The 24,661-nt window shown below is 39.9% G+C and overlaps 2 pseudogenes; both read left to right on the top strand.

Moving 5' to 3' along the window:
• Positions 1-1,496: 1,496 nt before the first annotated feature.
• On the top strand, positions 1,497-2,009 carry LOC119523983 (annotated as a pseudogene).
• A 577-nt stretch (positions 2,010-2,586) lies between these two features.
• On the top strand, positions 2,587-3,900 carry LOC119523982 (annotated as a pseudogene).
• Positions 3,901-24,661: the final 20,761 nt, after the last annotated feature.

Below are 24,661 nucleotides of genomic sequence, written 5' to 3'. Positions count from 1 at the left end.
AATTCTGACTCTAATGATTACACGGGGATCTCTGTTGTTAAAATGTCCCATCGCAGTTATTCCATTTGGACAGAATAAGACACACCTTTATACACCTTCAGCGATCAGTCGTCACCCTCCTTGCTGTTACTCAGTGAAGCTCATTCTAGGATCCTGAATATCCCCAGTCGTTCTCTTGAGCAAGTGGTGCTCTGTCAAAGGTAAAACAGTTGGTGTGTTGAATCTCACTGGAACGGAATTACTCTTCATATTGGGTGAGGAAAATTATGATTTTTGCATAGATTTTTTGCTTTTATTCCAATAAGATGAGAGTGACATGCTTTACAGTTTTCTGCATACCAATGAAAAGGAGAGTCTTCATGTAATTTTAAAAGTTCAGATGCAGCACCTAACAAATAAATATTGCACTTTAATCACAGAAAATATTCTTTCTTCGCAGAGAGAGGAAGCTAGAAATCGATAATTTTTTAAAAGTCTGGAAAATAGCATATGCTCTTGGAAGTTTAAAGATACACTTTTGTAAAAACAAACAGGAAAACACTGGGCCAAGAAGAAAACACAATGGGCATTAGAAAATATTAACATAAACATTTATGTTGGCATTCAGTCCCACTCGTGGTAAAAGGGAGACTGAACTTTATTGTCATAAAATGCCCCACACTTTCTCTTTGATGCAAGAGAGAGGTGAAGTCCCACACTCAGCTCTAAATGCTTTGAAACAAAGACAGAAGCCAAAACAACCAAAGAAACCCACCACAGTTCTCCTTTATGTCCACGGCTGAGTATCACAAAAAGGCTCTTATTGGCTCAGCCCAGTCACCTTTGCCCACCTTGGGCTGATGGGTGTGGCTTAGAGACTGCTGGTCCTCTGTTGGCTGAGCACATATTTAAGGCTGAACAATATTCCCGTCTGTTTGTGTTATGTGTTTGGAAGAGTGCAGGTTTGCCATTTCTTCTCTTTTGGATTCGCTGAGGTTTTTGACCACACACGTAGTCTGTCTCCGGTCAGCGAGGTGCCTAGTTTTCCCGGGCCACTCTGCACCCCCAAGACATAGAGTTCCTGCTCCAGTCAGCGAGCCGGTATCATGCCTCTCCCGCTAAGGATCCGGATTGTTGAGGTCAGTCTCTCTCAAGGCTGAAGCTGACCTTTCTACAGTTGAGGGGCTTTTAGTGTAGGCGTTAAGCATCTTCTCTTGTGCAATGACCTTTTGCTCTGGGCGGCAACGTTTCAAAGATTTATTCGTAAAGCCAACAGAAAGCTTACCGCCTCAGAAAACCCCTCGCATCCTGACTGGTTGATGTGATGCCAAAGAGGCAGGCTATCCAACCGCATTTAACATGCTGTGGCTTTTGACAGGCTTTGAGGTTTTGCATCACATCCAATCAGATGTTGAGGTTACTCTGACGGCAGCGAACGCTGGGTATATAAAGCGGCCAACCTCTGTTACCCGCCACCATTATTTTTTCTTCTACGGTAGTGTGAGTCTCTTTCTATCATGGCTGAACCTTCTGAGGTGCACCTTGACACAGAAGATCTTGAGGCGGCAGGCCCCAGTACCGGGAAGCCCCATGCAGTACCTGAGGAGGCCATTCAGCATCCAGAGACTATCGTTCCAGATTCTGAGCAGGCCGATCCGGATGCTGAGATGGCTGAGCCCGAGCCTGAGGAGAGTGGTTCTGAACCAGAGTCAGCCAAGTCTGAGGCCCCGAAGCAGAAGAAGCGAAAGCCGCTGGGAGACGTTGGCCACCTACATCACAAAGGTGCTGAGGCAGGTTCAAGTTGACCTCGCATTTCTCAGAAGGCCTTGAGTGTCATGGATTCTTTCGCAAAGGACATCTTCGAGCGCATCGCGGATGAGGCTGCTCGCCTGACCCGTTACAACAGGAGCTCAACCCTCACCTCCAGAGACATCCAGACCGCCGTCTGCCTGCTGCTGCTGGGGCAGTTGGGCAAGCACGCCGTGTCCCAGGGCACCAAGGCCGTCCTGAAGTACAGGAGCCGCAAATGAGCTGCCTCAGGAGCACCTGAGCATCAAACCCAAAGGTTCTTTTCAGAGCCGCCAAAGTTTTCCTTAAAAGACCTGTGGTCCACCAATGTTTGATCTCCTTTAGTTTGGGACTTGTGGCATTCTGCTGACTTTGAAGATATTTTTTCTTCCAAGAAAGTAATGTTAACTCTATGTTGAGGGGAAATAGCGGGTTTTGTTCAGTTGCTTGCTTTGAACCACCTTTTTTTTCTGTTACTTATTGCTCTAGGTTAGCCTTTATGGGGGGTCAGGAAGGTAAAAAAATGTGTTGCTAGTGCTTTTTACGTTTTTTACGCCCATCCTCTCAGGTGCGAGTGGAGGAACTTTCCAGAAGTTTATGACGTGTGCTCTGGTGACAAATACAATGTGGAAATAGGTATATGAATCCAGCTGACTTCTGTCACGCCAGTTATTCAGGAGGCATTCAAATGTCTAAGGCAGTGCCAATTTCCTCCCTATTTTTTAGTAGAGAAAGCATTTTTCCTATGTAATTTATATTGGCATGATGAAATAGATTTTTGCCGTGTTTTTAAAATTCATTAAAAGCCTCGTAGAGACAATGGGGCCGCAGGCGCCGCGATCCGCCTCGGGAAGCCCCCACCTCCCCATCCGGGGCCCGCACAAGTAGTCGCTGCGCGGCCTCACGCGCTCCCCGAGCGGGCAGAGAGCGCCGCGCGGGCCCAGGCGGCGGGGCGTTAGCGGTGGAGGCCGCGGCTTGAGCGCGGCAAGGCGGCTCCCGATGGCGCCCATCGACGGGGCGGCGGAAAGGCTGCTCCAAGATGGCCGCTCCGCTCGCGGCCGCGCTTTGAGGCACCGCGGCGAACCCGCGTTGTCTTTCCGCTGCTTGGATCGCCCCGGCCGCCGGCGCTTTCCGGAGTCTTTTCTCCAGCAGACATTCACCGAACAGCCAGAATCAGAATCACGGAGCTGAACCCCACCTGATGTGTGTGCTCTGTGGAGGGTACTTCATTGACGCCACCACCATCATCGAATGTCTACATTCCTTCTGTAAAAGGTGTATCCTGCGTTACTTGGAGACCAGCAAGTACTGTCCAATCTGTGATGTCCACGTTCATGAAACCAGACCACTCCTAAATACAAGGTCAGATAAAACTCTTCAAGATATTGTATACAAATTAGTTTCAGGGCTCTTCAAAAATGAAATGAAGAGAAGAAGGGACTTTTATGCAGCTCATCCTTCAGCTGATGCTGCCAATGGCGCTAATGAAGATAGAGAAGACATTGCCGATGAAGGTAAGAGAATTATTACTGATGATGAGACAGTAAGTTTATCCGTTGAATTCTTTGACCAGAACAGATTGGATCGAAAAGTAAACAAAGGCAAAGAGACACCTAAGGAAGAGGTGAATGATAAAAGGTACTTATGGTGCCCCGCGCCATGACTGTGATGCACCTGAGGAAGTTTCTCAGGAGCAAAATGGACATACCTAACACTCTCCAGATTGATGTCATGTACGAAGAGGAGCCTGTAAAGGATTGCTATACACTGATGGATATTGCCTACGTTTATACCTGGAGAAGGAATGGGCCGCTCCCTTGGAAATACAGAGTTCGACCCACTTGTAAAAGAATGAAGATCAGTCACCAGAGAGACGGACTGACGGCTTCTGGGAACCTAGAGAGTGACTCTGGGAGCGACAAGGCCCACAGCCCCGCAGGAGGCCTCCCTTCCACCTCCTCGTGCCTGCCGAGCCCCAGCACCCCTGTCCAGTCGCGGCACCCCCAGTTTCCCCACATCTCCAGCACCGTGAACGGAACCAGCAGCAGCCCCAGCGGGAACCACCAATCTTCCTTTGCCAACAAACCTCGGAAATCTTCAGTCACTGGGTCTTCAGCAACTTCATCTGGTTGAAACCTGAGACTGCTAAGGAGAAGAATTTTAAACTCGTGATTTATATAGATCTCTCCATGCCATTACAGCTTAATAGATGCTAATACATGTGACTGTTGTCCAGGTTGCTTTCTTCTGTAGTGACATTAAATTTGGCTATAAAAGATGGACTGGATGTCATACTCATATGGGCATTAAAAGAAAAAGATTGTTCTTATAAAGAGTTGGTTTCTGGGGAGAAGCAGGCAAGATTCTTTGTGTGTGTGTTAGGAAAGATGCAAAATGGTTTCTGTAACCATTGTTTGAATTGGAAATGTGGATATGAGCATTGGGCCATCGTTTGTTAATCCAACTAAGGCCTACATTACATTCTCCTCGACTGTTCTTTTATGCTGTTTTGTGAACCTGTAGAAAACAAGTGCTTTTTATCTTGAAATTTCAAGAAATGAAAAGAATATGCATAGAATAATGCATTCTATGTAGCCATGTCACTGTGAATAACAATTTCTGGCATATTTAGCCATTTTGATTCCTACATTTCCTACATTGTATAATATATTTATAAATACAATAAGAAATTATTGTGCTTCATGCACTCAGAAATGGTTGTTAAAATTCTGCCAACTGGTTCGACCTTTGCGGATACCCCCTATTTGAGCCTCCCTTACCAGCATGGAACATTTTTAAGGCGGATATCTAATTCTAAATTCTGTTCCATTGGAAGCAATTGGCAAATCCTTACAGTCCCAACCTCTCTCCAGTAATACATGTTGACTCTTGAATTTTATTGCTGTAGTAAAGAAAAATTTAACTATGGGCTATGGAAATAATGTGTACATTTTCCATGGGTTATGATGGAATTGTGTTTTTAAAATACACATTTATCATTATAATTCTAAAACAAATTTTTAAATATTCCAGCAATTTGCTGGAGGAAGGGATTTTACCTAAAATTATTTTAATACGTGGTATAACAGTAATTTCAAATATAAGACTTACTTTAACAATCATAAACAATGGTTATATGCCGTCTCAGTAATGTCTGGAAATAGAAGCAATTTATTATGGACTTCTACAGGTTTTAATTTTTAAATAGAGTGAGCATGTTGAACTTAAAATATGAATAACCCCAACAATTTTCAGTTTGTGTTTTGCTTTGGTTGAACTTTGGTGTGTGTTCATCACCCATCAGTTATTTGTGAGGGTGTTTCTTCTATATGAATATTGTTTCACGTTGGTATGGGAAAAATTGTAGCTAGGCATTTCATTGTCCCCAGTCCGCAAAAGAAGCACAATTCTATTGCTTTGTCTTGCTTGTAGTCATTAAATCATTACTTTTGCATAAAAAAGCATAATATACAATATAAGCTTTTATCATACGATATACAAATATTTTAATATGTTGTATATTGTATATATAATTATAAAAAATATATTTGAATTTCCGTTCTGCTATTCTCTATGGTAAGTATTGATGGGTATTACCCACATAACAACTCTTTAGGGTCTTACTAATTTTGAAAAGTGCAGTTGTCCCGAGACCAAAACTATTGTAGATATTTACTCATTTGCAGTGGAATCAAATCAAATGAAAATAGCCTCCTTTTCAGTGGTTAAACTCTTTAAAAATTCATTGTCTAATAGTTATGAAGACTTTCAAATAACAATGCTGATTGACAGATTTCTTGTCACATTCCTGCTCCGTGCCACTATCTGTCTTTCATGTGTTGCGTATAAGCCAAATGCAGTTGTTAAGGCACTATTATTTGGGGATTTAATCTGTCTTTCTTATCTTTCAGTTCCTGCCTATTCTGCTTTTTCTGTGCTTCTCAATTCTCATTTCATACCGTCTTTTCAATCCATTGATTCTTTTATTCATTTTCGGCCCCCAAGCACACGCAAACATGCACATACACACATACACAGATACAAACACACACACTCCCTGCCATGCCAGTTTGGACACTGAAATTCTAGTTCTTTTCTTTTAACGAATGTCATCAGTATTCTGAGAAGCATGTTTAACACAAATCTGTATTCAAGCAGCACCTTTGCTCTCCTCCCCAGTTTTTTACCTGTCCCCGCCTTAGGCATTAACACTGTCCAGTATCCAGGTCACTAATCCTCTAACCAACTGGGTCTGATCTCTTCTTTGAAATTAATTTTTTTTTGTCTCCGTAGTTTATTTCTAGAAAATCTTTCCTGTTTTTAAAAAATAATTACCTATTTTTTCCTCATGTATTTACACATGTTGAAAACATTTTTTAGTAATGCACATCTGATAACAAGTCTTTGGAGGCCTCCAGCTTCAGTTTAGTGCCTGTGCTGATGGTGGCTTGTCTGGGGATTAAGGGAAGGTTTGGTTGGGCTTTATCTGTGGGACTATTGTTAAAGGTTCAATTAGAGGTAGATACCTCCAGAAAGAAATCGGTTTACTTTAGCCACATGTCTGAGTTTGCAACCAGGAATTAATTGTGCCATGCCAATAGGGTTCATTTGAACCCCAAAGCCACATGTGTGCAGGCTTGTGATTACACATTCTTGACAGAGACCTTACAAACCCCCACCCCCCCATCTAGAGCTAAGGCCGAGCTGTGCTAGTTGCCTTGTCGTCTTCCTTTCCCAGAGGGAACAAAGCTTCCTTTTCACGTATGAGTTGTCCCAATAAGAGTTGTAAACAACTCCCTAAAAATATAAACCAGTCTAGGGTCACTCAGTGGTAAATAGTGGACCTTGAGCCTGCTCTGGAAGTTGCAAGACAGCGTCCACTCACATGCCATGTGCCTTGTAGGGCACAGGCTATCAGGAGACAGAAAGATGCTGAAGTGTATAGAATGTTCACCAAGATTGATTGTAATGATCCAGAAATGAATAGCACAATACTGCTTCATGGTAGCACAATACTTTAAGTACTCTGAACAAAGCTGTCTGTGAGTACAGTTGAAAGAGGAAGACTATGGGCATGCATGACACCAGAAGGAGATAGAGAAGATAAGGACTGTGACTGTAAAGCTTTGTGAAAGCTAGAGTGGACAACGATGGTGATTAAATGTACAAATATAAGAATGTTTTCACATGATGGAGAACAAATGAATGTCAGCATTGCAAGGTGTTGAAAATGGGATGGTATATAGAAAAATATAATCAATGCAATTAGAACCTATGGCTACCAGTAACATTGTAATACACTTCCATGAAATGTAACAGGCAATATACAAAAGCTAAATGTCAATACGTGGGGGATATAAGGGAGTCGTATGTGATTCTTGGTTTTATTGTTCTTGTTTCTCAATTTTATTTTGTTTTTTATTTTTTATTCTTCACTTTTTTCCTCTTCTTTCTTTGTGGAAGAAATGGAAATGTTCTCATGCAGATTGTGGTGGTGAATGTATAACCATGTGATTAATCCAGGAACCATCTTAGGATGGATTGTATGGTGTGTGAATAAAGCTATTTAAAATATGAGAAAAATAGGAGTGCTGGAAAAAAAATGTGAAGAGAAGGATGTACCTATTCACTGTTGGTAGGAAAGTAGAATGGGGCAGCCCATCTGGAGGGCAGTGTGGTAGTTCCACCGGAGGCTGGGTGTAGGGATGCCATGTGATCTTGCAATCCTGTGTTTAGGTATATACTTGAAAGAACTGAAAGCAAGGACACTAACAGACATTTGCATACTGGGGTTTTTGGCAGCAGTATTCACGATTTTCAATGGATGGAGGTGGCCTAAAGGTACATTGACCGATGAATGGAAGGGCGAACTGTGGTGTATATATACAATGGAATACTGAGCGGCTGCAAGAAGGAATGAAGTTGTGAGGTATGGAACTAGGTGAATGAACCTTGAGGATAGTATGTTGAGTGAAATAAGTCAGAAACGAAAAAAAAAACAACAAATATAAGTCCTCACAAATATAAAATAACTATAATGAGCAAACTCTGAGAATTGAATTCAAGAACATAGGTTATTGGGGGATAGATTGGGGGCAGACATTAGGCGATCAATGATTAAGGAGTACAGAATGTTCAGTAAGGTTTATTGTAAAGGTTCCTAGATTGTAAAATCTTACAACAGTCACATCTATTCCTGAGTTTAACATTTATTCCGAAATTCTGAGATGCTGAGCTCTTTGTGTATAACCTCATAGTTCTCTGTAAATTTGGGTGTCTGTGTGACACCTGACACTCAGAGTTAGAGTACTGCTGCTCTGAAAGTCAGCGTTACTCCATACAGCAACTGCTAAAGAAGCTGAAAAAGAGATCAATTTGCTATATGAATGAAACAGACTTGGTTAGGATTAATATGAATTAGAAAACAGGTAAAGGATGATATTCACTGTATTTTAAAACTTCAACTTCTGTGTGAGAACAAGGGCAGAGAGGTTTATTTGGTACAAAATTTATATTTTCTGTAGCACACTATCTAACTTAACCTGTCTGGTCAGTTTATTTAAACAATGTAGTTAAATGGAATGTAGGCTAGGGAATGAGATCTTGTCATTCTTTTCAGGCTAATGTAATACCCCAATATATCCCAGAATATTTGGGGCAGCAAATAAAAAAGTTTTTGCAAAATCCCCTTGGGAGACTGGGGGAAAATATGGAACTATTAAACTTCCCCACCCAGGGAATTCGTGCTGTTCTCCAAAGCAATAGGAGCTCCCAATTTAATAAGCCAAGCCCTCACTCTGGAGGCTTGCCCTTGGGAAACTTATCTCTCAAACGGCGAAGCTAAGTCTGCTTATAACTATGCATAAGAGTCACCCCAAGGGAACCTCTATTGTTGCATATATGTGGCTTGTATTCCTAAGCCAACTCTTCAAGTGAACTCACAACCCTCTGCCCTACATTGGACATGACTCCGAGGGTTGATCCAGGTTCTAACATCTTGGGATTGAGAATGCCTGTTTTACTGTAATCTACTAACCATGATTCCTGCTGATGATTGTATAACTATATAGCTTTTATCGTGTGACCACATGATTGCGAAAACCTTGTGACTGACACTGCCTGGATCCACTGTATTGGCAGATGAGTATTAAAATAAAGACAAAAAATAAATAAATAATAATGGGGGATAAACAGTATGGGATGTTTTGGGTGTTCCTTTTTACTTTTATTTTTATTGTTTTTATTTATTTGGGAATAATTAAAATCTTCTAAAATTCATTGCGTCAATGAATGCACAGCTCTATGACAATACTGTGAGCCATTGATTATATACTTTGGATCAATTATATGGTGTATGAATATATCTCAATAAAATTGCATTTTTTAATAAAAGAAGGAGAAACAGACATGACCTCTCTATGAAAGGAGTGTCCAAAAACGAGCAGCCCTCCTTGTCCTTCCACAAAGGATGTTTTAGTAAACACTTCTTGACATTCTGCTGGGTGCCAGGCACAGGGTTATCCATACAACCCAATCCTTTGTTCACTGGGCTAGAGTGGCAGACTTTTGGTCTGCATTCAGCTTGCTTTATGCCCAGGAGGGTAACTCCTCCATTTCGATGATCCCTATTCTTTACACCAGAGCCATCACCCTTGAAGTGGCATGACATTTTCTAACCGTTGCAGTCATCTTCTACCACAGATTGGGCTCTGGACATAGACAAATGGACACACTGATAGGCAGAAAGGAGAAATTAGGGTGTGAACTGGGCCAGGGCCTGCACTCATAGCTGTGCTTCCTAATTTAAAGCCACCAAGCTTTCACATATTCTTCATGGTCCTCTTCTTTTAGGGTCCCTCACACCAGACCTTCTGCTGTAAATTGTCCCTCTCCTTCATGCCTACAAGAGGATGTACCTACACCATCATAAACAGGGAAGGCTTGAAGCCACAGATAGAATTTAGGAGGTCAAAAAGCAGAAGCAGCAACTGACATATCTGCCATCCCCAGCTGTCGGTATTTGGTTAAGGAAATAATATGCAAATGCATATTAATTTTGATTAGTTACACAACGGAGTTTGAAGAAGGTGAAACAAATCAATAGTGGTTTTCCTTTTATTTGAAAATATTCTCCAGCAAGCAGGTTAATGCAAAGATGCATAGTTTTTCCAGCAAATGATAGGCCCAAAAGCTCAAAGGCTAGTACCATATCTGGTCCATGCTGGAGTGAGAGTCAGCAAAGCTCCCTGGGTCTTGACGTTACATCAAGCATAGATAAGTCCTACCACCTGTCTTGCATCCCTTTAGGGAAAATTCTCCCCATTTCTAGAATCCATAGAATTCACAATGCCAGTTTAATTGTTTCAACCACATGATAACTGTGCCTATTATTAATTCTTACATAACATTCCCAGTGCTGCGTGTCAGAAAACCTCATCAAGCATAAATTCCTCCAAAGAGATATGGTCCCTCCTTAACTACACCTACCAAAGGCTGCTGTTATTCACAATAACCCCTGTGAAGGAAGACCTGGAAGCAGAATAAAATCACTGGCAAGTTTCAGGATTTCAGAACAATCACGTGGCAACAGCAGAGGCTGTGAGTGTCAGGACTGCCCACATGAAAACCCTCAGATGCCACCTGGCAGCATGGGCACAACCTGTTTGATGACTCCATGGTGGGGAGTCCTGATGCCCTCCTGCTCCCCTAATGTCTGCTCAGGGGCTATCTTGTCATATCTATGATCCTAGATTTATTTAAATCCCTCTTAATAAGGAGAAAGAATATATAGTCACATTGCCAAGCTTCCTCTCCTCTGCCAGCCTCCACTCACCCAGACTTGATTCGTTTCTTAAGCCCAATGGTGGCCCCTGATCAGAGTGAAGGGGCGTGATGATGGGGCAGAGAAAAAACGAATCCCATTTTATTGGCCACTACACTGGGGACGGAGTTATCACTATGCAAGTTTAAGCGGATTGGCTTTATTTGGTCATGCACATGTGCTTGGATGAGGAAAAATGAAGCTACATCAGCATTCAAAGAAGTTGAGCAAAAAAGAGGAGGCAACCAAATTTTTTCTTAGTTGATCACCATATCACCACCATACCCTTAATTTGATGGAAGAGGCAAGAGACATGCCCACTCCCAGCTCTGAATTTAGAACCTGATTAATAGGAAATGATAAGAAAAGAAAAAACAGCAGGCAGAGACCCACACCACCTTCCAGTACAATCTCCAAGACAGGACGTCACAGGACGGCCCTTATTGCAAAGCCAGATATCCCTTTCCACAGTTTGGGCCAATTCCTGTGTGTGTTGGCCATGGTTCTTCATTGGCTGAGAGATCACAATGTGGGGCGTGGCCTGCTCTCATTGGTTGTTCCCAGCTTCCGGGTGATTAACATAATTGCCAGTTTTGAAGGTTTCCATTTCGAAAGAGAAAAGGCGGTATCCTGGAAAAGGGTACACCCAGATAAATCTAGATGAATTAGAATATTATTTTCATAGTCCAAGGAGCTTGGATAGATATTGCTTGTTGACATTTTAGTTTTTAGCTATTTCTGTACTGTTTTGAGGCCACTGTTAAGGATATCAACGAATTCCTTAATATGGGTCATAATGAAGGAAGTTTCATTGGGAGTATGTTTGTTCTATTAATTCTGGATTCCCCGTGGGTGCTGCTTATAATTTTTCATCTTCAACCAAACAACTGTTTCCTGTATATCACAGCACAGTATATCCTGTAAAACACAGCATTTAGATCAAGATGGCTCTTAATCTTGCCTGTCTTCCTACTTCCTCCTGAGTATATAATCGGATGTATTAGTATCCTTTTCCATTCTTCAACAGCAAGCCCAAATTTCCGTCTGTTCAAACCATGTAATTTCTTGTCTCGATCAATAAAAATCCCAAGTCTTTATTCCGCAGCCCAATTAGTGCATATTTTAACAAGCTTTACCCCGGCTCATATTCACCCTCTGAATTTACAATTACAAAACACCCCCAAATCACTTACAATTTCTAATGTATTTGCTATGTTAAAAAGGCTTCTGTCTTAATACAACAGATATGAGACCAGCTTGCAAAACTAACTTTGTTAATGTATATTTTGGTACGGTATATTGGCAAACCCTGGCAATTTGAAGGAGCAGCGGTTAGCATGAGGGAAATTAAGTGAACGGTGAAATGCAGTTTTTTCTAATTTGTCCACAGCTCTTTCCATGTACAGGCCCACAGCTCTGAAAAGAGCTTTTGGCTTGCAAAAACTTTGTTCAGGATTTGTAGGAAAATCATGTGGCACCATCTGGAGGATTTACTTGCAGTTGATTTCCGTGTAATTTTTGTAGCTCACTTGGGCTGCAAATTCTTTCCATTTTGTATGATTTTTTAAATACTATTCCCAAATAATAATACATAAAAATCCTGATGATGGGGCTCATTTCTCCTAAATCCTGACTCTAGTGATCAAACAGGGAGCTTAGGAGGTTAAATGGCCATCAGAAGTATTCAGCTTTGGATATAAAAATGCCACACTTTAAACCCCCTCACTGGTCAGTTATCCTCACTCATGCTTGCACTCTGGAGTTCAACTCTCTCTGGTATTCTGCCCTTTCCCCAGTCTTTCTTTCTTTTGAATATGTGGTGTTCCCCAAAAGGTGAATCTGTCTCCCTGTTGGCTCTTTCTTGGTACTGTATTAACCCTCTCATGATTGAGTTGTGATGGGTTATGAATTTTCTCATTGTTAGAGTCACACTGGTTTATTTATAGATATTTACAACCTAATCAATAAGGGAATTTCCAATTTACTTTAAGTGCAAATGGAACACCTAACAAAATTGACCAGATACTGGCTTTCAAGAAAATCTTAACAAATATCAAATGATTGCATTCACAGTTTATTGTTCTCTCTCGACACAGGAAGCTAGAAATTAGGAAGGAAAATACAACAGGAAAATCTTCAATTTATTGGAAATTAAGCAATGCACTTACTAAAATAACTAACACAAAAGCATTGGATGGAGGCCACGCCGCGCGTGGGGAAGCAGAAGCGGGCGGCACTCGGGCTGACTGGGCAATGTCAGCTGCTTGACTAGGAACGGGTTATCCTTTCCCGGGAGCCCATAGGCTTTCTGGTGACTGTCACCTTTGTCGCCTCGGAACGTGGGTTCTAGACCCTAAGTGGCCTTGGATGCTCCTGACCTCCAAGCGGTCCTGGGTTCCGGGTTTTGAAGGTTTATACTTTAAAAAATGAAAGATTATTGCTTGGGAAAGAGTAGGATTCGGTAAGTCTGATTGAATTACAACAGCATATTCAGAAACAAAGGAGCTTGGAAAGATATTCGTTTTTTTTTTTTTAATCTTCATTTTATTGAGATATATTCACATACCACGCAGTCATACAAAACAAATCGCACTTTCGATTGTTCACAGTACCATTACATAGTTGTACATTCATCACCTAAATCAATCCCTGACTCCTTCATTAGCACACACACAAAAATAACAAGAATAATAATTAGAGTGAAAAAGAGCAATTGAAGTAAAAAAGAACACTGGGTACCTTTGTCTGTTTGTTTCCTTCCCCTATTTTTCTGCTCATCCATCCATAAACTAGACAAAGTGGAGTGTGGTCCTTATGGCTTTCCCAATCCCATTGTCACCCCTCATAAGCTACATTTTTATACAACTGTCTTCAAGATTCATGGGTTCTGGGTTGTAATTTGATAGTTTCAGGTATCCACCACCAGCTACCCCAATTCTTTAGAACCTAAAAAGAGTTGTCTAAAGTGTGCCTAAGAGTGCCCTCCAGAGTGACCTCTCGGCTCCTTTTGGAATCTCTCTGCTACTGAAGCTTATTTCATTTCCTTTCACATCCCCCTTTTGGTCAAGAAGATGTTCTCCGTCCCACGATGCCAGGTCTACATTCCTCCCCGGGAGTCATATTCCACGTTGCCAGGGAGATTCACTCCCCTGCGTGTCTGATCCCACGTCGGGGGGAGGGCAGTGATTTCACCTTTCAAGTTGGCTTAGCTAGAGAGAGCGGGCCACATCTGAGCAACAAAGAGGCATTCGGGAGGAGGCTATTAGGCACAATTATAGGTAGGCCTAGCCTCTCCTTTGCAGCAACCATCTTCCCAAGGGTAAAACCTATGGTAGAGGGCTCAACCCATCAAACCACCAGTCCCCTATGTTTGTGGTCATGTTAGCAACCATCGAGGTGGGGTAGGCAAATACCCCTGCATTCTCCACAGGCTCCTCAAAGGGGCACTACATCTTTTTTTCCTTGTTTTTCTTTTTTTTTTTTTTTAACTTTCCCTTCTTTTTTAAATCAACTGTATGAAAAAAAAAATTAAAAAGAAAACAAACATACAATAAAAGAACATTTCAAAGAGACCATAACAAGGGAGTAAGAAAAAGACAACTAACCTAAGATGACTGCTTAACTTCCAACATGTTCCTACTTTACCCCAAGAAAGTTGCCTAATATAGCAACATTTCTGTGAACTTGTTCCTACTATATCCATCAGAAATTAACAGACCATAGTCATTCCTGGGCATCCCCAGAACGTTAAATAGCTTATCTGTTCTTCTTGGATTATTGTTCCCCCTTTCTTAATTGCTCTCTATTGCTAGTTCCTCTACATTCTACATTATAAACCATTTGTTTTACATTTTTCAAAGTTCACATTAGTGGTAGCACATAATATTTCTCTTTTTGTGCCTGTCTTATTTTGCTCAGCATTATGTCTTCAAGGTTCATCCATGTTGTCATATGTTTCACTAGATCGTTCCTTCTTACTGCCGCGTAGTATTCCATCGTGTGTATATACCACATTTTATTTATCCACTCATCTGTTGAAGGACATTTGGGTTGTTTCCATATCTTGGCAATTGTGAATAATGCTGCTATGAACATTGGCGTGCAGATATCTGTTCGTGTCACTGCTTTCCGATCTTCCGGGTATATACCGAGAAGTGCAATCGCTGGATCGAATGGTAACTCTATATCTAGTTTTCTAAGGAACTGCCAGACTGACTTCCAGAGTGGCTGAACCATTATACAGTCCCACCAACAATGAATAAGAGTTCCAATTTCTCCACATCCCCTCCAGCATTTGTAGTTTCCTGTTTGTTTAATGGCAGCCATTCTAATCAGTGTGAGATGGTATCTCATTGTGGTCTTAATTTGCATCTCTCTAATAGCTAGTGAAGCTGAACATTTTTTCATGTGTTTCTTGGCCATTTGTATTTCCTCTTCAGAGAACTGTCTTTTCATATCTTTTGCCCATTTTATATTTGGGCTGTCTGTACTATTGTCATTGAGTTGTAGGATTTCTTTATATATGCAAGATATCAGTCTTTTGTCAGATACATGGTTCCCAAAATTTTTTTCCCATTGAGTTGGCTGCCTCTTTACTATTTTGACAAATGCCTTTGAGGTGCAGAAACTTCTAAGCTTGAGGAGTTCCCATTTATCTATTTTCTCTTTTGTTGCTTGTGCTTTGGGTGTAAAGTCTAGGAAGTGGCTGCCTAATACAAGGTCTTGAAGATGTTTTCCTACATTATCTTCTAGGAATTTTATGGTACTTTCTTTTATATTGAGATCTTTGGTCCATTTTGAGTTAATTTTTGTGTAGGGGGTGAGGTAGGGGTCCTCTTTCATTCTTTTGGATATGGATATCCAACTCTCCCAGCCCCATTTGTTGAAAAGACCATTATGGCTCAGTTCGGTGACTTTGGGGGCCTTATCAAAGATCAGTCGGCCATAGATCTGAGGGTCTATCTCTGAATTCTCAATTCGATTCCATTGATCTATATGTCTATCTTTGTGCCAGTACCATGCTGTTTTGGCAACTGTGGCTTTATAATAAGCTTCAAAGTCAGGGAGACCTCCCACTTCGTTTTTCTTTTTTAGAGTGTCTTTAGCAATTCGAGGCATCTTCCCTTTCCAAATAAATTTGATAACTAGCTTTTCCAAGTCTGCAAAGTAGGTTGTTGGAATTTTGATTGGGATTGCATTGAATCTGTAGATGAGTTTGGGTAGAATTGACATCTTAATGACATTTAGTCTTCCTATCCATGAACATGGAATATTTTTCCATATTTTAAGGTCCCCTTCTATTTCTTTTAGTAGAGTTATGTAGTTTTCTTCGTATAGATCTTTTACATCTTTTGTTAAGTTTATTCCTAGGCACTTGATTTTTTAGTTGCTATTGAAAATGGTATCTTTTTCTTGAGTGTCTCTTCAGTTTGTTCATTTCTAGCATATAGAAACATTACTGACTTATGTGCATTAACCTTGTATCCCGCTACTTTGCTAAATTTGTTTATTAGCTCTAGTAGCTGTATTGTCGATTTCTCAGGGTTTTCTAGATATAAGATCATATCATCTGCAAACAATGACAGTTTTACTTCTTCTTTTCCAATTTGGATGCCTTTTATTTCTTTGTCTTGCCGGATTCCCTGGCTAGCACTTCCAGCACAATGTTGAATAACAGTGGTGACAGCGGGCATCCTTGTCTTGTTCCTGATCTTAGAGGGAAGGCTTTCAGTCTCTCACCATTGAGTACTATGCTGGCTGTGGGTTTTTCATATATGCTCTTTATCATGTTGAGGAAGTTTTCTGCAATTCCTTCCTTTTGAAGTGTTTTTATCAAAAACGGATGTTCGATTTTGTCAAATGCTTTTTCAGCATCTATTGAGATGATCAATTGATTTTTCCCTTTTGACTTGTTAATGTGTTGTAATACATTGATTGCTTTTCTTATGTTGAACCATCCTTGCAGGCCTGGAATGAACCCCACTTGGTCATGGTGTATGATTTTTTTAATGTGTCTTTGGATTCGATTTGCAAGTATTTTGTTGAGGATTTTTGCATCTATATTCATTAGGGAGATTGGCCGGTAGTTTTCCTTTTTTGTAGCATCTTTGCCTGGTTTTGGTGTTAGATTGATGTTAGCTTCATAAAATGAGTTAGGTAGTGTTCCATTTTCTTCAATGTTTTGAAAGAGTTTGAGTAAGATTGGTGTCAGTTCTTTCTGGAAAGTTTGGTAGAATTCCCCTGTGAAGCCATCTGGCCCTGGGCATTTATTTATGGGAAGATTTTTGATGACTGATTGGATCTCTTTGCTTGTGATGGGTTTGTTGAGGTCTTCTATTTCTTCTCTGGTCAGTCTAGGTTGTTCATATGTTTCCAGGAACTTGTCCATTTCCTCTACATTATCCAGTTTGTTGCCATACAGTTTTTCATAGTATCCTCTTATAATTTTTTTTAATTTCTTCAGGATCTGCAGTTATGTCACGTTTTTCATTCATTATTTTGTTTATATGGGCCTTCTCTCTTTTTGATTTTGTCAGTCTAGCTAGGGGCTTGTCAATCTTGTTGATCTTCTCAAAGAACCAAATTTGGTGATATTTATCCTCTCTATTGTTTTTTTGTTCTCTATGTCATTTATTTCTGCTTTAATCCTTGCTATTTCTTTTCTTCTACTTGGTTTAGGATTGGTTTGCTGTTCATTTTCTAGCTTCTTCAGTTGATCCATTAGTTCTTTGATTTTTGCTCTTTCTTCCTTTTTAATATATGCATTTAGTGCTATAAATTTTCCCCTTAGCACTGCTTTTGCTGCATCCCATAGGTTTTGATATGTTGTGTTCTCATTTTCATTCATCTCTATATATTTAGCAATTTCTCTTGCTATTTCTTCGTTAACCCACTGATTGTTTAGGAGTGTGTTGTTTAACCTCCAGGTATTTGTGAATTTTCTAAGTCTCTGATGGTTATTGACTTCTAATTGTATTCCATTGTGGTCAGAGAATGTGCTTTGAATAATTTCAATCTTTTTAAATTTATTGAGGCTTGCTTTATGTCCCAGCATATGATCTCTCCTGGAGAAAGTTCCATGAGCACTAGAAAAGTATGTGTATCCTGGTGATTTGGGATGTAATGTCCTGTATATGTCTGTTAAATCTAATTCATTTATCAGATTGTTTAGGTTTCCAATTTCCTTATTGGTCTTCTGTCTGGTTGATCTATCTATAGGAGAGAGTGATGTGTTGAAGTCTCCCACAATTATTGTGGAAACATCAATTGCTTCCTTTAGTTTTGCCAGTGTTTCTCTCATGTATTTTGTGGCACCTTGGTTGGGTGCATAGACATTTACAATTGTTATTTCTTCTTGTTGAATTGCCCCTTTTATTAGTATGTAGTGGCCTTCTTTGTCTCTCAAAACATCCCTGCATTTGAAGTCTATTTTATCTGAGATTAATATTGCTACACCTGCTTTCTTTTGGCTGTAGCTTGCATGAAATATTTTTTTCCATCCTTTTACTTTCAGTTTCTTTGTGACCCTGTGTCTAAGATGAGTCTCTTGTATGCAACATATTGATGGTTCTTTTTTTTTTGATCCATTCTGTGAATCTATATCTTTTAATTGGGGAGTTTAATCCATTTACATTCAACGTTATAACCGTGAAGGCATTTCTTGAATCAGCCATCTTATCCTTTGGTTTATGTTTGTCATATTTTTCCCCTGTCTCTATTAATATCCTTTATTGTACCCTTACTGAATCTCTTTAGTACTGAACCTTTCTCCAAGTCTCTCTGTCCTTTCTTTGTTTCTCTGTCTGTAGGGCTCCCTTGAGTATCTCCAGTAGGGCAGGTCTCTTGTTAGCAAATTCTCTCAGCATTTGTTTGTCTGTGAAAACTTTAAGCTCTCCCTCAAATTTGAAGGAGAGCTTTGCTGGATAAAGTATTCTTGGTCGGAAATTTTTCTCACTCAGAATTTTAAATATATCGTGCCACTGCCTTCTCGCCTCCATGGTGGCTGCTGAGTAGTCACTACTTAGTCTTATGCTGTTTCCTTTGTATGTGGTGAATTGCTTTTCTCTTGCTGCTTTCAGAACTTGGTCCTTCTCTTCCGTGTTTGACAGTGTGATCAGAATATGTCTCGGAGTGGGTTTATTTGGATTTATTCTATTTGGAGTTCACTGAGCATTTATGATTAGTGTATTTATGTTGTTTTGAAGATTTGGGAAGTTGTCCCCAACAATTTCTTTGAATACTCTTCCTAGACCTTTACCCTTTTCTTCCCCTTCTGGAACACCAATGAGTCTTATATTCGGACGTTTCATATTATCTATCATATCCCTGGGGTCCATTTCGATTTTTTCAATTTTTTTCCCCATTCTTTCTTTTATGCTTTCATTTTCCATTCTGTCATCTTCCAGGTCACTGATTTGTTGTTCAACTTCCTCTAGTCTTGTACTATGAGTGTCCAGAATCTTTTTAATTTGGTCAACATTTTCTTTAATTTCCATAAGATCATCCATTTTTTTATTTAGTCTTGCAATGTCTTCTTTATGCTCTTCTAGGGTCTTCTTGATATCCTTTGTATCCTGTACTATGGTCTCATTGTTCATCTTTAATTATTTGAGTAGCTGCTCTAGGTGCTGTGTCTCTTCTGATCTTTTGATTTGGGTGCTTGGGCTTGGGTTATCCATATTGTCTGTTTTTTTCATATGCTTTATAATTTTCTGTTGTTTTCGGCCTCTTGGCATTTGCTGAACTTGATAGGGTTCTTTTATGATTTGTAGACCAATTGAAGTCCTTATCTCTAATTTATCAGATCTACAGCTTTGTGGAGTACACTTTCTCTAACTAACCAGCAGGTGGCGTCCACGAGCCACCTGTTCTCCACAAGCCAGTTCTCCCCTGCTTAGCCTTTTTGGTGAGTAGGGGAGTGAGTCTTGTGGGGTCCAATTGGTGTACCAAGTTTGTGTGTGTAGTTGGTGTTGCCTGCCCTGTATATGGGGTGTGTTTCTGGGCAGTCGGGGTGGGGTGTCTCTAACAATCAAATCTCCCTGGTGACCCTGGAGTTTTAAAGCTGCTACAATAGTCTAATCCTTCAGTTCAGTGTTGCCACAGTTTGTCTCTGCCACTGACCCACAAGTCCTTGGTATTGGTGTATGGCTCCTGAGAGTTGCAAGTGGGCCCCTCTTCCAGGCTGTGCACCCCGGGTCCTCTGTTGAGGGATGACTGGCTATGTCACAGGTGAGTGCCGTGCCCCCAGGGCAGTTCTGGGCTGCTGGACTGTGTAGGGAGGCTCCCAGTCTGCTGAAATGATGGCTGAATGGGCTTTGTTAATTCACACTGCTCCAACTTCCCAACTCTGGGACAATCAGCTGAGGTTGCAGGGAAGGCTTATGTCCACACCCAGTTTTGTGGTGTGTGCCTGTTATTTGAAGCGCTTCCGTCACACTGGGTTGTCTAGGGCAGCTCTGGGCTATGGGGCTGGTGACGGGCAGGAGTGTTTCCTGTCCACCAGGATGATGGCTGTGAGCAGACACCCCCCTTTTCTTGGGAAGTTGTGGTGTTTAGTGAATTTTCTCAGCCACTGGATTATTGCCTTTTGTCTCAGAGCTTTCTTAGTTCTGCTCTTGTCTTGACCTTCCCAAATTGCAAGTCTTTGAAGCTTTCCGTATTGGGCTTCTTTAGTAATTGTTTTAGAAAAAGAACAACAGGAAGCCACTGTATAAAAATAGATTCAGAGAGATGATGATGGCTTGAACAAGGTTGATAGAATAAAATGGATACATTTGTGAAATATTTAGGGTGGAGAATCCATGGGACTTGTATAATTGTATTTTTTTAATTTCAATTCTATTGAGATATATTCACATAGCATAAAATCATCCACAGTGTACAATTATCACACTACCATTATATAGTTGTGCATTCATCACCACAGTCAATTAATCTTGGCAGAGAGGAGGCATGGAAAAAAATAAAATTCTACCCAAACTCATCTACAGATTCCATGCAATCCCAATCAAAATTCCAACTACCTACTTTGCAGACTTGGAAAAGCTACTGATCAAATTTATTTGGAAAGGGAAGATGCCTCGAATTGCTAAAGACACTCTAAAAAAGAAAAACAAAGTGGGAGGACTCCCTGACTTTGAAGCTTATTATAAAGCCACAGTTGCCAAAACAGCATGGTACTGGCACAAAGATAGACATATACATCAATGGAATCAAATTGAGAATTCACAGATAGACCCTCAGATCTATGGCCAACTGATCTTTGATAAGGCCGCCAAAGTCACTGAACTGATTCATAATGGTCTTTTCAACAAATAGGGCTGGGAGAGTTGGATATCCATATCCAAAAGAATGAAAGAGGACCCCTACCTCACCCCCTACACAAAAATTAACTCAAAATGGACGAAAGATCTCAATATAAAAGAAAGTAACATAAAACTCCTAGAAGATAATGTAGGAAAACATTTTCAAGACCTTGTATTAGGTGGCCACTTCCTAGACTTTACACCCAAAGCACAAGCAACAAAACAAAAAATAAATAAATGGGAACTCCTCAAGCTTAGAAGTTTCTGCACCTCAAAGGAATTTCTCAAAATGGTAAAGAGGCAGCCAACTCAATGGGAAAAAAGTTTTGGAAACCATGTATCTGACAAAAGACTGATATCTTGCATATATAAAGAAATCCTACAACTCAATGACAATAGTACAGACAGCCCAATTATAAAATGGACAAAAGATATGAAAAGACAGTTCTCTGAAGAGGAAATACAATGGCCAAGAAACACATGAAAAAATGTTCAGCTTCACTAGCTATTAGAGAGATGCAAATTAAGATCACAATGAGATACCATCTCACACCAATTAGAATGGCTGCCATTAAACAAACAGGAAACTACAAATGCCGGAGGGGATGTGGAGAAATTGGAACTCTTATTCATTGTTGGTGGGACTGTATAATGTTTCAGCCACTCTGGAAGTCAGTCTGGCAGTTCCTTAGAAAACTAGATATAGAGCTACAATTCGATCCAGCGATTGCACTTCTCGGTATATACCCAGAAGATCGGAAAGCAGTGACACGAACAGATATCTGCAAGCCAATGTTCATAGCAGCATTATTCACAATTGCCAAGAGGTGGAAACAACCCAAATGTCCTTCAACAGATGAGTGGATAAATAAAATGTGGTATATACACATGATGGAATACTACGCGGCGGTAAGAAGGAACGATCTCGTGAAACATATGACAACATGGATGAACCTTGAAGACATAATGCTGAGCGAAATAAGCCAGGCACAAAAAGACAAATATTATATGCTATCACTAATGTGAACTTTGAAAAATGTAAAACAAATGGTTTATAATGTAGAATGTAGGGGAACTAGCAATAGAGAGCAATTAAGGAAAGGGGGAACAATAATCCAAGAAAAAACAGATAAGCTATTTAACGTTCTGGGGATGCCCAGGAATGACTATGGTCTGTTAATTTTTGATGGATATAGTAGGAACAAGTTCACAGGAAGTTTGCTATATTAGGTAACTTTCTTGGGGTAAAGTAGGAACAGGTTGGAAGTAAAGCAGTTATTTTAGGTTAGTTGTCTTTTTCTTACTCCCTTGTTATGGTCTCTTTGAAATGTTCTTTTATTTTATGTTTTTGTTTTTTTTTTTTTTGTAATTTTTGTTTTTCATACAGTTGATTTGAAAGGGAAAAATAGTAAAAAAAAAAAAAAAAAAAAAAAAAAAAAAAAAAAGGTAAAAAATAAGTAGTGCCCCCTTGAGGAGCCTGTGGAGAATGCAGGGGTATTGGCCTATCCCACCTCGATGGTTGCTAACATGACCACAAACATAGGGGACTGGTGGTTTGATGGGTTGAGCCCTCTACCATAAGTTTTACCCTTGGGAAGACGGTTGCTGTAAAGGAGAGGCTAGGCCTCCCTAGAATTGTGCCTAAGAGCCTCCTCCCGAATGCCTCTTTGTTGCTCAGATGTGGCCCTGTCTCTCTAGCTAAGCCAACTTGAAAGGTGAAATCACTGCCCTCCCCTCTACGTAGGGTAAGACACCCAGGGGAGTGAATCTCCCTGGCAACGTGGAATATGACTCCCGGGGAGGAATGTAGACCCAGCATCGTGGGACGGAGAACATCTTCTTGACCAAAAGGGGGATGTGAAAGGAAATGAAATAAGCTTCAGTGGCAGAGAGATTCCAAAAGGAGCCGAGAGGTCATGCTGGTGGGCACTCTTATGCACACTTTAGACAACCCTTTTTAGGTTCTAAAGAATTGGGGTAGCTGGTGGTGGATACCTGAAACTATCAAACTACAACCCAGAACCCATGAATCTCAAAGACAGTTGTATAAAAATGTAGCTTATGAAGGGTGACAAGGGGATTGGGAAAGCCATAAGGACCACACTCCACTTTGTCTAGTTTATGGATGGATGAGTAGAAAAATAGGGGAAGGAAACAAACAAACAGACAAAGGTACCCAGTGTTCTTTTTTTACTTCAATTGCTCTTTTTCACTTTAATTATTATTCTTGTTATTTTTGTGTGTGTGCTAATGCAGGTGTCAGGGATTGATTTAGGTGATGAATGTACAACTATGTAATGGTACTGCTAACAATCAAATGTACGATTTGTTTTGTATGACTGTGTGGTATGTGAATATATCTCAATAAAATGAAGAAAAAAAAACACAAAAAAAAGAATCAGTGAGTCAAAGAAGAAATTGGAAGAGAAATCAGTAAATATCTTGAGGTGAATGAAAATGAGAACACAATGTATCAAAACTTATGGAGTGCAGTGAAGGCAGTGTTGAGAGGGAAATTTATAGCCCTTTACCCCTACATTGAAAAGAAAGAAAGAGCTGTATTCAGTGACCTAACTCAACAACTGGAGTGACTGGAGAAAGAACAACAAACTAATCCGAAAGCATGCAGAAGGAAAGAAATAACAAAGATTAGAGCAAAAATGAATGAATAGGAGAATAAGAAAACAATAGAAAAATCGATAAAACCAAAAGTTGCTTCCTTAAGAAGATCAATAAAATCAACAAACCCTTATATAGACTGACAAAATAAAAAAGATAGCAGCTGCAAATAAGTAAAATCAGAACCAAGGTGGGGGTTATTACCATGGACCTTGAAGAAATAAAATTGATCATAAGTAGTTACCATGAACAACTGTATGCCAAAACTAGATGACTTAGATGAAATGCACAACTTTCTAGAAACACATGAAAAAACTACACTGACTTCAGAAGAAAAAGAAGTCCTCAACAAACCAATCACAATAAAGAGATTAAATCAATCAAGAAAACCCTACCAACAAAGAAAAGTTCAGGACCTAATGGCTTCACATGCAAATTTTACCAAGTATTCCAAGAATAATTAATGTCATTCCTGCTGAAAGTCTTTCAAAAAATTGAAAACAAGGAGACACTGCTTAACTCATTCTATGAAACCAACATCACCCTAATGCCAAACGCAGATAAATGTACTACAAGGAAAGAAAATTTCAGACTGGTTACTCTAATGAATATAGATGTAAAAATCCTCAAAAAAATACATGCCAAATTTAATCCAACAGCATATGAAAAGAATTATACTCCATGATCAAGCGACATTTATCCCAGATATGCAAATGTGGTTCAACACAAGAAAATCAATTAATGTAATACATAACATTAAAAAATCAAAAGAGAACACCACTTGATCATCTCAATTGATGCATAAATTGTATTTGACAAAATTCAGCATCCTTTCATGAAAAAATAAAACACTTCAAAAGGTAGGAATCCAAAGAAACTTCCTCAATACAATAAAGGGCACATATGAAATACCCACAGATAACATAATACTCAATGGTGAGAGACTAAAATCTTTCCCTTTAAAATTGAGAACAAGACAAGGATGCCCACTGTCACCACTGCTATTCAACATCGTGCTAGAAGTTCTAGCTAGTGTAATTAGGCAAGAAAAAGAAATAAAATGCATCCAAATTTTTAAAAAGAAGTAAAACTGTCCTGAAAAAATGACAACAAAGCTACTTAAGCTAATAAACAATTTCAGTAAAATGGC

The sequence above is a fragment of the Choloepus didactylus genome, chromosome Y (genome assembly GCF_015220235.1).
Source record: "Choloepus didactylus isolate mChoDid1 chromosome Y, mChoDid1.pri, whole genome shotgun sequence".
Lineage (NCBI taxonomy): Eukaryota > Metazoa > Chordata > Mammalia > Pilosa > Megalonychidae > Choloepus > Choloepus didactylus.
The sequence above is the reverse complement of the archived record's forward strand: the minus strand, read 5'-3'. Positions and strand labels throughout refer to the sequence as shown.